The sequence below is a fragment of the Lissotriton helveticus genome, chromosome 1_1 (assembly GCF_964261635.1).
Source record: "Lissotriton helveticus chromosome 1_1, aLisHel1.1, whole genome shotgun sequence".
NCBI lineage: Eukaryota > Metazoa > Chordata > Amphibia > Caudata > Salamandridae > Lissotriton > Lissotriton helveticus.
Genome location: NC_136057.1, coordinates 834,135,098 through 834,149,493, shown reverse-complemented (window position 1 = coordinate 834,149,493; position 14,396 = coordinate 834,135,098).

The window sequence follows — 14,396 nt, the reverse complement described above, 5'->3', positions numbered from 1 at the left end:
CGCCCAGGACGGGATTCACAACAGTGTTGGAGATCAGTAGTGTCTCCATGGCGGTGTAATACGGCCCATGCCCCTAGTGACCTCTGACATGTTCTGTGTGAGGCTGGCCTCCATGTTTGCCCCACGTTGGCATAGCTGGGCGGTCGCAGCTGCAAGGCGGTTGAGTGACCTATTCTGTATACGTGCATCCCTGCGACGACATTGCTCATGGTCATCCATCCTGTTGCAGAGCTGGGTGATGGCAGTGGTCATTCGGCCAATAGATGTTGCAATCTCCTTGTTACTATCTACAAATGTCTTGAAGCCCTGTGCCATTTCCCCCATCTGCAGGTTGTGCAGGCGCAACTGGCGATGGCAGGCCATGATGGATTTTGCCTGCATTCTCTGAATCGTCACCATACTGGTCTCCAGCCCTGCGAACACGCTGCCCCCCTGTGCTTGTATTGGACTGCTGGTTGCACGTGGCCTCCGTGGATTTCTGCTGCCCTGCTGTGTGTGCTGGGGTGACGCTGGTGTCACAGGGTCTTGTGCAGGAGCCTGACCCGCTGCTCCCTCCATGATGATTAATGGAGCAACAATTCTCCTCCTGGCAGGGGATGTGGCAGGTGCAGGGTGGCTCTGTGGTGGTGTGATCTCCGGGGAGAATTGCAATGTGGGCGACTGAGACAGAGACAGTCGGGGGGAGTGTGGATGTGTGAGGGAATGTCCAGTGTCTTCCTCATTGCCCAGGGCACTGCTGTTGTCCTCCTCCTGTGCTGCTACACTGGTGCTTGCCACCGCCACCGCACTGGCTGTTGGTGCTGGAGCTGGTGCATGAGTTGGTGCTGCTCCCCCGCCTGATGGTGCCCCTAGGTATAAAGAAGCATTTGTCAACTGAGTGCTAATGTGTTCCAGTCACTACTATTAAAGCATTGCACATCTCATTGCAAAAACGTAGATGCAGTATTACAGTTATTTTTCTTATGCTTCTGCAGTGGCATTATTGGGTACTTTTGATGACTACATTTAGCAAGATGCATTGCTCATGTCTGTTGCTAGCAGTACAGGCCTGGGGTTTGGCTGTGCATTGGGTCTATAGGGGAGGTGGCTGGTATGGTGTGTCAAGTTGCGCATGCTTCTTACCTGTAGCTGTAGCTCGGAATGAGCTGTCCAGGTCCCCAATTCCCACGACACTCGCCCTCTCAATGGTCGTCGCCACTAGTTCCTCCAGCTGAGTGAGGGGTGGCGCCCGGTTTGTGCCTCCTCCAGTAAGTCCAGCCTGCTTGTGCAGGTCAGCCAGTTTTCTCTTTGTCACGCCACGGATATCGTAAAACCTCTTCTTGAGGTCGTCTTGGCTCCTGTGGGTGACACCAACAGCGTTGACTTTTTCCCCGATGTCTATCCACAGCTTCCTCTTGGTGCTCTCCGGAACAGTGAGGGACAGCCTTCCATAAAGCTGCCTGTGCACCCTCACCACCTCCTCCACCAACGTTTGCAGCTCCATGGTGCTGAATTTGGTCTTCCTCTTGCGCTCTGCCTTCTGGCTCTCAGTGCTGTTTGCCATGTCTCACAGGGATCCTGCTAACACTGCTGCTCACTGTGTTTGCTCAGCTCAGGCAGCTTTCCAGAAAGTTCTGATGAGTTGCACCTGCCTGGGTTGCCACTCCCTGTGGGGGAGGGTGCTTCCAGCTCATTGGCTGATGTCTTCAGTGTCAGTTACCCTGCTCGACGAATCGGCAATCTCCGATTCGGTATTTTCCGATTCGGAATATACCGAATATGTTCGGTAAATACCGAATCGGTATGTATTATGCGTTCCTATTGGCCTTTCGGCCCATGGGGCGTATTTCTATTTCCGATTCGGCGTTTACCGAATCGGTAGGATCCGCATTTTTATTTACCGATTCGGACGTGTCCGATCCGGGCTATACCGATTCGGTACTTGGCGAATCGGTACGTATCGACTCACGATACCGATTGCTACCGAATTGGTATTGTTCCGATGAATTTTTGCTACATATCATTTTCCGATTGTGAAATACCGAATCGGTACGGATCGGTATTTTAAAATCGGTAAATGCGTTTTACCTACATCGGGGCCTAGGTCCTTACTATGTATGTATATATATATATATATATATATATATATATATATATATATATATATATATATATATATATATATATATATATTTATTTTTTTTACCTACTGGCGGTTGTCAGTAGGTAGTTATAGTTAGCTTTAGCATCTTGACCAAACCTCATGAAATTGTCCACAAAAAAGTTAGACTCATGCACCATCTCACAAATCCACTCAAATACTTTATACAGTGAATAAGAGACTTACTGATACAGTATTGCATGCAGTCACAGATTCCACTGAAAGGGTTATGCACTGTGTTATAGAGATATTAAGGGAGCTATACATGCTAATATAGAGTCTTTTAGATAGTAATGTGTTTAGTGTGTTGGTTATAATCTATTTTGCGGTGATAAGTTTTGCATGTGGTGGTGGCTCTTGAATGTGTGCTTTTGTTTTGTCATTTCGCAACGTATTCGCCGTGATTGCGGCTACCGATATCACCGCAAAAACAGAAAATCGGTTTAAAAATTGGTGTTCATACAAACTCCCCAAAAAAATATGATTTTAAACAGTGCACTAATAAACCCCTGGTGTCAATAATACAGTAAAAGGAATGCATGTATGTGTTTTACACATATTAAATAAAGCACAATCGTCGCGATTACCGATGTCATTGCGACTCTAAGAGTAATCGCAAAAACAATGATTAAACAATTGTTTTTAGACAAATTTCCTATAAAGATTTGACTTTAAACAGTTTAGTAATAAACCCCAAGTGTCTAGAGTACTGTCAAATGTGTGCATATATGTGTTTCTTACCTCTTGAAAAAGGCACGATCGTCGCTTTTATAGATGGGTACAGACGGCATAGCGATATCGGCATCATTGCGAAGACAGAAGGTAAGTTTTTTATACAGTGATGTAGTTAGTAATGTGTGTATTGTAATACTTAGAATGATTTTTTTTTTGTTAAAAATGTTTAATATGGTGGTTTCTTTATGCAGCATGATTGCGAACATCGCAACGTCAGTGCGAATTTCTAAAAATTCAAACCACATTTTTTTTACAAGAAAATTAACAATATTTGGGGCTCTTGGTTGGCTCTGACAAGAGCCTTATTGTTGACAGCGTGTATAAGATAGTTACAGACAAGACTGTATGCAGAGTTTCAGGTTACTTAGAAGCAACCTGTTCCCTTCATCTGCAAAGTGAACTCCATCATTTCTATAGATTCCATGCATGTTAAAAGGCAGGTTGTTGTTGTAGATAGAGTCCATGGTATGATCTCTGAGGAAAGCAGAAACTGTTTTATCAACATTCTTCCTGGCTTTGTCAATCATTGGATGGAATGTATTAGACCACTTCCATTTCTGTCTTTTTTGGCATATGTTACAGTACACTAACACAGTGTGGGGGAAAAGCATCATCAATTCAGCAAAAGTATCCTTCACTAGGATCTCCAGTCCAACTCCAGTTAATGGGCCTAAGCATTGTCACCACAGTGCAGCATCATGAGGTCAGGGACTGGTGAATCCGCATAGGTTTTAACCAAAAGCAACAATTGATGAAACTGTAATTCTCTCTGCCCAATCCAAGTAATGTCAACATTAGCCAAACCAGTCCCTGCTAAATTTCTCTTTCTTGCAGCCTCAGCAGCCCAATAGACATAGCTGTGGCCCACAACCCACACTATAAGAATTTTGTAGGAAGGAGGAGTAGCACACAGGTCTGCAGCTGAATGTCACAGTTGATACTATGAAAGACAATAAAAATCCATGTGTGCTGGGGTTTTGAAAAAAATATATTTTGATTGATTGGAGGGAATATGCGGGTGAAAAAAAGTAGGTATTATTTAGAAATGATTAGTAAATAGATGATCGATTGGGTTTCATAAATAGAAAAAATCTAATAGAGAGTTGGATATGCTACTAAACAGCTAGGCTCAAACTTTATGTAAAATATGTCTATACATGTGTTTAACACTTTGGCAAAAACATGCAGTATTTGCTGTGTGTTCTCGGCAATCGGGACATCATCAAGAAAAACAAAAATATCTTAAAATAAGATGATTGATGTACTGTTTAAATAAATAGATGACATATAGAGCAATAAGTGGTGCACCTTGCATATGTAATGTTCAATATCTAATTATAGAAAAAAATACAAGTACGTTATATTTAGGAAATAGAATTTAAAAAACTCAGAAATTCACTGGAAAAAAAATCAAAGGTTACAGGGACATTATAATTAGAGGATAGATTTTGAAAAAACATAGAAATTCACAGAAAACACCAAAGATTACAGGGATGTTATAGTTTGGAAATAGAATTAAAAAATACTTCACTGATACAAAACCAGAGAAATTCAGCAGTTATAGTTAGCTGAACTAACTATAACGTATGCACCAGCAATGCACTGCTTATGACTTCACATGTTACATCACTCATGACATGATCACTGACATCACTGATGGCATCAGTGACCATCCTAACTATAACATCCCTGTAACCTTTGTTTTTTTCAGTGAATAGATATATATATATAAATATATATATATAAATATATATATATGTGTGTATTTTGTAAATATATTTACACACGCATACAAGCATAAGAATGTGCATGTGTATGAATCTATTTATTTTTTTCACTGAAAAAAACACAGGTTTCATGAACGTTATAGTTAAGCTGACATTTAACTCATACAAAACCAGAGAAATTCAGTCATAGTTAGCTGAGCTAACTAAAACTCATGCCCCCACAATGCACTGTTGATGAAGTCACATATTACATCACTGATGACATCTCAAATGACTTCGATTATGACATCACTCATGATGTTATCCAGTGAATGAGTGTGTCTAAAAAGTTTAAGAATGTTCTATATATTTACTCTAAGGTGTTTTGAAGAATGAGAGGGTGTATCAGTGTCTGAATGGATGATTTAGTGGGTGCGTGACTGACTATATAAGTGATTGATTACACATGTCTTAGTGACTGCATGGGAGAATGACTAATCTGTGTGAATGTTTGTATCAGTCTGACAGTTGGTGTGTAAGTAGCTGCATGGGTTGGTGAGTAGTTACATGAGTATCTATATGGGTTATTGATTGGTTGTCTGAGTACCTGCATGGGTGCCTGAGTGTCTGTGTGGGTGGGTCAGGAGGTGAGTGACTGCCTGGATGGATGTGTGTAAGTGGTGATTCACTGGATGTATGGGTTAATGAGTGTATCTGCAAGGTTCTGTATGGGTGAGTGAGTATGCATATGGCTGTGTTGGTGAGTGAATGGATGTCTCATTGGTATATGTGTGAGTGAGTAACTACATGCATGAAAGGCAGCATATGTGAGTGTTTGAGTATATAAGTGACAATGTGAGAGTGAATGATAGTGAGAGTGGCTGTATGGATGAGTGTGTGCTTGTGTTGGTGATTGTATAAGTGAGTAAGTGTGTGCTAGTATCTATGGGCCCGATTCACAGAACTAACTTAAGACAAAATCCTAAACTTCCTACCATTTACTTATTTTGGTATTCACAGAAGGCATTTACTCATTGATGAGTGCCTTCTGTGAATACCAAGATGAGTAAGTGCTTTCTGTGAATACCAAAATTGTAGTAAGTTTAGGATTTTGTCTTAAGTTAGTTCTGTGAATCAGGCCCTGTATGAATAAGTGAGGTGGAGTGTGTATAACTGTATAGGTGAGTAAATGGCAGAGTGATTGATTTTTTGGGTGACTCACTAAGTGTGTGAGTAACTCTAAGGGGTGAGTGGCAGTATGTGAGTGTTTGCATGGGTGTATGAGTGCTTACATCAAAGGCTGTATTGATGAGTGACTGCGTGTATGAGTGACAGTATGGGTGAGGGAGTGGATGTGGGTAGACCTATGAATCGGTGAGTGGGTATATACTAACTGGTATTGGTGTGTCTATAGTTTTGAGTATGGTAGTCTGTCTTTTAGAGTGGGTGTATGAAAGGTTATGTTAGGGTGTGAGGAGGTGCATCAGATATTAAGTGAATGATATTGTCAGTGATATCATTTGAGATGTCATCAGTGATGTCATCAGTGATGTCACTAACTATGTCAGGAGTGTTGTAATATGGAACATCATCAGCACAGCATTGCGGGGGCGCAATGCAGTGCTGACGAGTTAACATCCCTGTAACCTGTTTTTTTCAGTGAAGATCTCCATTTTTTTTATGCGAATTCCTAACTATAATGTCCCTAAAACCTCTGTTTTTTACAATGAATTTCTAAGTTTTTTAAAATGCTAATTCCTAATTATAACGTCCTTGAAACCTCTGTTTTTTTCAGTGAATTTCTAAGGTTTTTTTTTTTAAATGCTATTACTAACTATAACATCCCTGAAACCTGTGGTTTTTTCAGTGAATGTCTAAAGTTTATTAAATGCTAATTTCTAACTATGCCTACATAGATAGGACATGTACAGAATGAGGAAGAAAGGTGCAGAATGAAGCATGAAAAGTGCAGAAAGATGCTAGAGAGGTGGAGAAAGAGGAAGAAGCAAAAAAATGCAGAAAGAGGTAACAGAAGTCCGGAAAGAGGAAACAAGGTACAAAAAGAAGCAAGGGAAATGCAGAAAGAAGCAACAGAAGTCCGGAAACAGGAAACAAGGTACAAAAAGAAGCACGAGAAATGTAGAAAGAAGCAACAGAGTTGCAGAAAGAGGCCTACGTCGACTGTACCTTACCACAGACTCATAAAAAGTAGCCTAATCAGTAATCCTTCTCCTAAGATGTCTTAAACCTCACTTTTCTATTGAAGGTTCACTATTCATCGACTGCTCAGAATGTTATACCTACCAAATGTAAAACAGCAATCCTAACCATATCACTGTTGTATGTCTGACCAAGTTTGTGAAGGTATGCATGAGGTGTGTGTCTCTGCTTTTACCTAGTGACATGTTACATAAAAATAAACATACCAATACTTGAATACCTGTGTTTCAAACAGCATAATCTGTAAATTTGAGCACAAAAATGTAGACGCAAGAGAAGTGCAGAAAGTAGCAACAGAGGTGCGGAAAAAGGCAACAAAGGTACAGAAAGAGGGAACAGGGGTGCAGAAAGAGGCAAGAGTGGTACAGGAAGAGGGAAGAAGAGTGCAGAAAGAAGCAAGAGAAGCACAGAAAGAAGCAACAGAGGTGCAAAAAGAGGGAAGAGGGGTGACGAAAGCGTTGCCAAAACAGGCAAGAGAGGTGCACAAAGAAGAAAGAGGGTGCAGAAAGAGGCAAGAGGGGTGCAGAAAGAAGCAAGAGAAGTACAGAAAGAGCCAACGGAGGTACAGAAAGAGGCAGGAGGGGTGCAGAAAGAGGAATGAAAAGTGCAGAAAGATGCAACAGAGGTGCAGAAAGAGGCAAGAGAACTGCTGAAAGATGCAAGAGAGTTGCAGAAACAGGCAATAGAGTTAAAGAACTAGGCAAAAGAGGTGCAAGGGTGCAGCCAGAGGAAAGAGAGGAGCAGAAAGAGGGAATATCGGTGCAGAAAGAGGCAAGAGGGATGCAGAAACTTACAAGGGAGGTGCAGAAAGAAGCAATAGCAGTGCAGAGAGAATCAACAGAGGTGCCGAAAGAGGCAACAGAAGTGTAGAAAGAAGCAAAAGAGGTGCACAAAGCAAGAAGAAGGTGCAGAAAGAGGCAAGAGGGATGCAGAAAGAAGCAAGAGAGATGCAGAAAAAAGCAAGAGAAGTACAGAAAGAACCAATTGAGGTACAGAAAGAGGCAAGAGGGGTGCCGAAAGAGGCAAGAGAAGTGCAGAAAGAAGCAACCAAGATGCAGAAAGAGGCAAAAGAACTGCAGAAACAGGAATGAGAGGTACAGATAGAAGCAAGTGAGGTGAACAATGAGGGAAGAAGGGTGCAGAAAGAGGCAAGACGGGTGTGGAAATTTGCAAGAGAGGTGCAGAAAGAAGCAAGAAAAGTACAGAAAGAAGGAACAGAGGTGTAGAAAGAAGGAAGAGGAGTGCAGAAAGAGGTAAGATAAGTGCAAGAAGAACAACAGAGGTGCAGAAAGAAGCAAGATAGCTGGATAAAGAAGTACGAGAAGTGCAGAAAGAAGCAAGAGAGATGCAAAAAAGGAAAGGGAGTACAGAAAGAAGAAAGTGAGGTACAGAAAGAAGCAAGAGAAGTACAGAAAGAAGCAAGATAGGTGCAGAAAGAGGCAAGAGATGCAGAAGAAAGAAGCAAGAGAGGTACAGAAAAAAGCAGGAGAGGTGCAGAAAGAAGGGGGGTGCAAAAAGTGGATGAGATGTGCAGAACGAAGCAAGAGAAAAGCAGAAAGAGGCAAGAGAAGCACAAAAAGAAGCAAGAGTGGTTTGAGCACCATTAGAACCAATGTAACACCCACATTTAGCAATAAGTAACAGGTGACCATTCCAGGTTTGCAAAGGGCCTTCCACCACACTGTAACACTTGTTGCTGCATTTTTGGTAACGTTTGAGCAGTTTGAGCTAGAATTATGCAGCAGATGATGGATTATGTGGCAAATGTGGAAAACATTTAATTATGCTAAAATCGGTGCAGCCGAACAATCACATAGTTCCAGTGGCCCCTCTCATACCTCTGACTAGGTCCAGTTGTGCTCCTCAGTGGTTCCGTCTTTTTTGTCTCATTGAGTTTATAGTTTAGCTTCTATGAAAATGAGGAAGACTAAACCTGAGGTTACCACTCCACAACACAGACTACCATACCACATAATTACTCTCCATAACACATAATCAGACTTTACATAATTCCTATACACTAAATACAAAATACTTTCTATGCACATAATTTCACTGCACAACATACCACATAATTCCACGACACATAACGTTCATCCACGTCACTCCAAAAAAACATTAGTAAAAAGCTTTTGCATTCACAATGTCAATAGCCTTAACTTTTGCAAATGCGATACCTATTACATTGCAAATTCTTCTTTAGTAGTCGTGTTTGCAGAGTGGTGGAGAAAGGGGGCTGGGCCTCAGAACAGCGCTCTGGAATTCCGCTGCATAGCACTTACAGGAGGTACTAGGAGGGCTTCTTGGGCCCCAAGGTCCCTCAGAAAGCATGTTTGCAGAGTGGTGGGAAAGCCCCACACACCGGGATTGCTGAGAGGTGGCCATGCCCCCATTCTCCACCATGCTGCAAACGCACCTCCTGGTGTGCTCTTGGTTTGGGGATGAAGTCGTGGGTCAATAAAAAGGAAACAACAAACTAAGTATCTGTATAGGAGAAGATGGAGTAATCTCAACTACTCAAATGAACCAGTGTAATCACGCCTAGGGTATTCATTCTTTGTGAAAAAATTCCCATCAGTCATCGACCGAGAACGCCCTTCATCATCTGGGATTGTATACCCACAGCAGATTGGCAGATGTATAAGCCTAATCTACCCTGTGAGTCCCAGTGAACTATATGGTATATGAGGGTGTCAGGTGACAACTGAATAGCAGTGCAAAGAACGTGGAGAAATCAATAAGTGAGAAAATGTGTATCAACAGGTAAAATTGGATAGTGAAGGGGTGAGGAACTTTAATGTGCACCTCTTCACTCCCAAATCATTAAAAGAGTGCGAAAATAGTAGTGTAAACAAATGACTACTAATGAGTGTGTTAGGTCAACATGTTTCTGCAGACTAGACGGAGCCAAGAGGTATCCTGCCGCTTCATCAGGACCATTAGCGCTACTGCTATATAAGTATAAAAAGGTTTTTTATCACCTGAATGTGATTTTGATCATCCTTCTCCTGACTTCATGGTCCAAAAAGTGCGCCAAATTGCCCAGGGAACACACGAACAGATACATAGAAAGAAAACACACAATTAGTCATGGTTTGATTGTTGCGTCCAAGCCCTTTAGGATCAAAGCTCCTATTTAGAGCAGGTTATATGTATACCTTCAATCGATAGACACACATACACTCAAACATATACACTGAGTGTACAGTCTCACTCACCTATGTGGCAGGAGAGAACAGCTCCACCTCACCTGGCCACAGCGCAGTTAATGGGAGCACCGCTCTAATAAATAAATAAAGAAAAGAAGGGGTTTTAATATGGGACGTAAAGATTGTAAATTTCGCACAACCGCCCATGGCAACAAGTAGTGCGGTGAACTAGTCTCAATAAATCTTATTGTTGTTAACAGTTTTTCATCAGTACTCATATTTATAAATCCTCCTGACCCTAGACGGTCAGAGGGTAGTCTTGATCAGTGCCAGTATACTGGTTACCAAATCCCTCATGAACTCGTTTTCATTCGGTACACATTTAATCACGTATATATGTTTCTTGCCCATTCCCTAGATTACAAACAACACGCTGAGCGTGCCTCTGTAAGTACACATGTGGGTGATTCTGTTTCCCTGGGTACCGATATCGCCACCAAGCAACCAACCACCACCCCGCATTCATGTGCACATTTTCGCCGGAGACCCCAGTATACTGCCAGAGGTTTCGACAGTGTATCAAATTCTTAGGCTCAAGCGTTTCTGGAAAAATACTCGCTGCCCGTTCTGACACAAGTACTTCTGGCACAAACTCGCTGCCCACTCTCTAGGGGTATACCAGCATTCCTGCGAGCATGTCATCATTAAGGCACATTACAGCTATTTGGCTGGCGCAGGCTCAGCCAACTAGCAGCGCAGCTCTGCTTGATTGAATTTCCTCAACAAACATGCAAACGGTATTCAAAAGGCTAAAACTATGCTCTCGCCCGTACTCACCTTCCCGTCGGTACCCCAGACGTCCTTCTGGGCTGTCTTTGGGGAGATACCGACGCTGTGAAATGTCAGGCATTTTAAACTCATTTCCTGCATGGACGTCAGGTCCGGGTCGCGTATGACACGGCACTGGCCTGCACCGTAGAAGGTCTTGTGGGTAATGTAGTCGCCTTCGTTGTTGGGCCCGTATATACACCAAAACCCGATCGTGTGTAGTGTAATATTGTTATATATAAAGATTACTCAGTGGCATACCTCATTTGACTTCTTCCTACTACCAGAATAAACAGTAAAAGAGGGTGTCTGTCTCACTACACTCTCAATGCATAGAGCTTTATTCAGCACCGTAACAATCTTACCTTCACGGTGTGAAGGATCCCAGATGATGAAGGGCGTTCTCGGTCGATGACTGATGGGATTTTTTTCACAAAGAGTGAATACCCTAGGCGTGATTTCACTGGTTCATTTGAGTAGTTGAGATTACTCCATCTTCTCCTATACCGATACTTAGTTTGTTGTTCCTTTTTATTTACCCACTGCTACTTTTTGTTGGTGTAACTGTTATGTTAGGGGCGGTAGCAATGTTTGGTCATTAAACATCCCCTAGGACCCTCATCTCTCCTGTTGTGTTCATGTTCTTGTGCAGCCTTGGCTGCGAGTCCTTTTTATTTATTAAATATTCTAACCCTCATTGGCACTTTAGTATAGAAGGGCTTTGGGACTTACTTCATAGCTGTTCAAAGGCACGACTGAAGTGTATCGTAATTTCTCAATCATGGCCACCAATTTAGGTTTGGCTTTTGATGAAGCAGAAATTCAATCTATTCTATTTGAGAACCCCAGTATTCTAGATCTAATACCAACTACCCAGGTTAACAGCGATGAAGGCTGGGCAAAAATCTTAATACTTAAAAAGAATTAGGCCAGAGTCTGTGTTCACGGTATTTCCATGGCGGAGTACTTGTGTGGCAACTGTGCCCCGAGTGGACTTATCGTTATGAACGCTCCCCGTCTGTTGATGATAAGGTGATGATAAGATGATAAGGACTTCTTGCGAGATTGGTCCTTAATCGCTTCGAAATGTACCCGCGATTGGCTTGTACTCATTATAAAAACAGCTAAGAAAACGGAGGACAAGATTCTAGTGGAAATCCAAGTCCTTGAAGGCCAGATCAAGACGACCATTTCAAGCAAGGCCTTCTCTAAGAATCAGGATGAGGGAAACAAATCGAGCAAGGAATTCAGAGCCTCCATCCTCTTTACCAAATTAGAAAAATTTAAAAAAGATCTTGCTAAATTTTCAATGGAAAAGGTTTACCCCTATACAAGTGACACCTATGTACCTGTGCCATTCAATAAAAACGGGCGGAAGGGAGGTTCAACATATGGCACCTCCGGCTCAGAAGATGGGTCAAGTGACTCAGATTCATCCAATCCTGGGAATGCACAGAATAGATACAGAGGGAGGGGAAACAACAGGAGAAACTGGAGAGGTTTCAGCCAGGGCTTTGGCCAACCCCCTTTCCCACCTTGGTGGCAACCAACCCCCTGGGGAGCCCCAGCCTACCCTCCACCAGCAGGACCCAACGGTCCACAACAATTCTATTCAGACTATAACCAACAGCCTTTTTTAGGGTTTGGACGAGGGAGGACGAGGGGACGGAGGCGGACACAGCCACAAGGCCAGGTCCAGTGGAATCTTCATCCACAAACGATGGACCTGAGGAATGGGAAGAAGATCCCCCAGGAACAAGCGGGGATATCGGCAGGGCCAGCCTCGTAATCAACTTGAGCTCCTATGTGCTGACTGATACTGAGGAACAGGTCCTAAACAGAGGGTTAGTGTTTGTTGCTACCAATACCGGGGACCCATTTCTCACACAGATTGAGATGGGTAAGTTTTTCCGTAAGATCCGGCTACACTTTCTGTTCTCTAACAAAAATGGAGAAATCACAGATACTTTGACTACTGATGAGAATACAGGTCTCAAGAGACCATCTACTTTCAATCCCACCACTGTAGGACTTCCGGCGAAGGTTTTGACCTTTGAGGAAGCAGTGGACCATGACCTGAGAGATTTATTTCAACAACATCACAAGTATTTTATCAATCTGTGTAGAAGAGAACAGGAGGCCCTGAAGGGCTTAGCAAACAATGAATCAGAGGTTGTCAAACCCACGGATAAGGGCGGGGCCATAGTCCTTTTGGACTCTGGTACCTACCGCGATGAGTGTCTACGGCAACTCAATGACACAAAGTCCTACCGAAAACTGACAACTGATCCTACAGAGAGGCTTTCAATTGTGATTGGGCATATTGTGGAGGAGGCTTTGGCAGAGGGATGGCTTACTGCAAAGGAGGCCCAATACCTGTGTGCAATTAACCCAGTAATGCCATACTTCTATGTACTGCCTAAAGTACATAAAACACAACGGCCACCCCCAGGGCGCCCCATCATATCGGGCATAGGTTCATTGTTAGAACCCTTGTCAACTTTTGTCGAATTCTTCCTCAAACCAATGGTGAGAGAGATGCCGACTTTTTCGAAAGACACCAAAGATGTGCTCAGGATTTTACCCGACATTGAGTATGACAGAGACCTAGACCTACTTGTATCCTTTGACGTAGAGAGTCTATATACGTCTATACCTCAAACCGAAACCTTAGAGGTAGTGGAACTTCTCCTTGTGGCCAGGGATTTGAATTCCATTACACCAGTCAGACTAATCATGACGCTGGCTACACTGGCAATGACAGAAAACTTTTTTCAGTTTGAGGACTCTGTCTACTTGCAGATTGGCGGGACTAGTATGGGCAGCGTTCTTGCCCCTAGTTTCGCTAATCTGTACGTACACAGGTTTGAACAAGATTACATCCTCACTGACACCAATCCATACCTTGGGTGTCTGCGTCTCTGGAAACGTTATATAGATGACGTGTTGGTGGTATGGCGAGGGACAGTTGAGGATTTAAAGAACTTCCATGTATGGCTGAATGGGAGAAACCAGTTTTTGAAATTTACCATCGAATACAATAAACACCAGTTAGCATTTCTGGACCTATTGATCACGTCAACATTGACTGGCTTACAATCAGAGTTATATCGTAGGCCCATGGCCAGAAATTCCCTATTGAGCTATGAAAGCTGTCACCCGAAAGCATTGCGGGATAGCTTGCCCTATGGGCAATTCTTGCGAATACAGTGGAATTGCTCCACTAAATTTGCTTTTGAAAACCATGCCAAGACTCTTGAAGCAAACCTGGCAGAGAAGAAATATGCAAAACGGTTGATCCACAGTTCCAAGAAAAGGGCTTCCAATAACAACAGGGAGAGCCTGCTCGAACCTCTGCCTCCCAAGCCAAAACAAGAGCGTATCACCTGTGTGAACACATTCCGTACACAGTCAAATCAGATACAAAAAATCATCAGGAAACGTTGGGGAATCCTAAACACCGGAACAGACACACTACCACCTCCACTGTTCGCATTCAAACGAGGGCAAAACCTGAAGGACCAATTGGTCCATGCAAGACCCAAGGGTAGCATCCCGCGAGCAGTAGGGACACTCTGGGATATGCCAGTGGTCATGGGTCATCATCCCTGTGGCAAT